This window comes from Microtus ochrogaster, unplaced genomic scaffold (genome assembly GCF_000317375.1).
Source record: "Microtus ochrogaster isolate Prairie Vole_2 unplaced genomic scaffold, MicOch1.0 UNK19, whole genome shotgun sequence".
In the NCBI taxonomy this organism is placed as follows: Eukaryota; Metazoa; Chordata; class Mammalia; order Rodentia; family Cricetidae; genus Microtus; species Microtus ochrogaster.
In genome coordinates this window covers 4,921,384-4,923,849 of record NW_004949117.1, presented here as the reverse complement: position 1 = coordinate 4,923,849, position 2,466 = coordinate 4,921,384, and positions in this window count along the sequence as shown.

Here is a 2,466-nt window from a genome sequence, read left to right as displayed (position 1 = left end):
CTACTGGAGGCATGACTCACCATGGTTACTGGTAACTACTGGAGGCTTGCATTCTTAATTCCGGTCAGACAGAGTTAGGTCACTTGCCCAAACTCACAGACGCACATGTCTGAGTTCACACCTGGGCCTTTGACCTCTGGGTGTCAGTCACAGACTCTGCCTACCTCCCGTGAATAGATCAATGTGAATGGGATGGAACTGACAGATGTCGTCCGCTGGGGGTCGCCGTCTCTGGTCTTGTGTAAGGACTTTGGAGAGAAAGACTGAGGGAGGGGTGGGAGGCACCAACGGAAAATTAAAGGTTGGATTTTATTTTACACACAAATCACCACCCTTTCACTATGAGCAGGGTGCAGCATTTTTTAAGATTCCTTTCATAAGGAACTATACAGTGTGGGTGGGGATGCAGATTGGTTCAGCCATCATGAAAAACACTAGAGGGTTTTGAAAAATTAGCAATAAATTACTGTATATGATCTAGTAATTCCAATCCTGAGTCTAAATCCTCAGGAAATGAAGTTAGCATGTCCAAGAGACACCTATAATCCTATGTTCATCTCATCACTGTTCATAACAGTCAAATATGGAAGCAACCTAAACCATCATCAGCCGGTATATGGAAAAAACATGATATATATGCATGATGGAAAAGAATTCATCCTTAAAAAGAAAAAAATCTTACCATTTTCAACAAGGTAGACGAACTTGGAAGACACTGTGCTAAGTGAAATAAGCCAGGCCATGTGATTGTCAACCAAATGAAAGAACCAGAAACTTAGAAATCACAGAAGGAGAGGGGGGAATGGCAGTTGCTCAGGCCTGGGACAGAGGAGGGTTTGGAGCAAACACCCAATAGTAGCTTCTGTGGGGGCCGGGAGCTTTCCTGAGGAGAGAGCAATGGGCTTGGCCTCTTGCTACCCTGAAGCTTTCAGTCAATGGTGTACCTCCAGGAATGCAGCTATCTTGCAACTGTCAGGTTGGTCAAAGCACCTACTCTGTCTTTGAGTCATAGGCCATTAGCATCCCCAGCTGCCTGCTGAAAGTAGGCACCAGATTCACCCTGTTCCATTTAAAGCCCTGCAAAGCTGACTTCCGGCTGTTCATGGCCACACTTACACTTTTGCCTCAGATAGGTCCATCTAGCAAAAGGACCATGGAAAGCCAAGCTCCATTCCGTGGCCATGTTGCATTGAGGGCTCTAGAAGCCTCAGGCTACAAAGTCACTTCAGTTGCCAAACCGAAGCTCATGGAGGTGATGATAAAACTGATGGCTCAGCTCACATAAAACGGGTGTTTCTTTAACTAGAGGTTTCTCTCCCATCTGCCTGTCCCTGCAGCCACTTATGAAATAATTGTTTGGAGGTTTGACATTAATCATAATTGTGTGGCCTATTGGCTCAGGCTTATTATTAACTAGCTCTTACAACTTAAATTAACCTATATCTATTATTCTATATTTTACCACGAGGCTTGTGGCTTGCTCCCTCACATCTTTCTTCTCTGGCAGCTGCAGGCATCTCCCAGACTCTGCCTTCATTTTCCCTGTATCTTTGCTTAGATTTCCTACCTGGCTATTGTATAAAGTCAGCTTCTTTATTAACCAATGCTAATAAGATATATTCACAGCATACAGAAGGGCATTGCACATCAGTTTCATTTCCCCATACAAATGTGTAAACAGCAGGCTGGCTGCCGGAAACAGATGGGAAATAAACCTGGAGGTCCTTCTGGGCTTAAAGGTGTCAAGCTTCTCTCTCCCTAAAACCCCCCAGCAACCCATCAAACTGAGGAGCAAAACCTTCTCCAGAGAGACAGAGAGGAGTGCTTTTCAGGAGCCAGAGGAAAGGAAACAGTACCTCACTCTTTCCCACCACCGAGTGTTTAGTTGTCTGTGGCCCTCAGGGGCTAGGGACAAGGCTTCACTGTTAACTGTTCGGTTCAGCCCTCAGCTAGGAATAAAATCCCATCATGACAGAATATCCACGTGGCCCTGGAGAATGTCCTTAAGTTCTCTAAGTCTAGGCTTCCCCAGCTATAAACCGGACTATTAACAAAGTCTCGGGCCTAAGTTGTCCCAAGCCACACCCACAGGTGATAGTCAGGGTCCTCACTGTTTCTCTCTGACAAGAGCAGGAGGCCCCTTGTCACACCCACGTGGTCACTGTGCTTCCTTGTTCCGTGTCCTCCGTGGCTGATGGAGGAAGGCCATTGGTTAATTAAATAAAGAAGCTGCTTGCCTTGATAGGTTAGAACGTAGATGGGAGGAGTGAACAGAGCAGAATGCTGGGCGGAAGAGGAAGTGAGGTCAGAGACTCGACAGCTCTCCTCTCGGGGGCAGACGCCTCAGAGAGACACGAGATGCTCTACTCTTGCGGGCAGAGGTGAGAGCTCTGCTCTCTGAGGCACACGCGATGAAGCTCCGACCCAGGATGGACGTAGGCTAGAATCTTCCCGGTAAGCGCACCT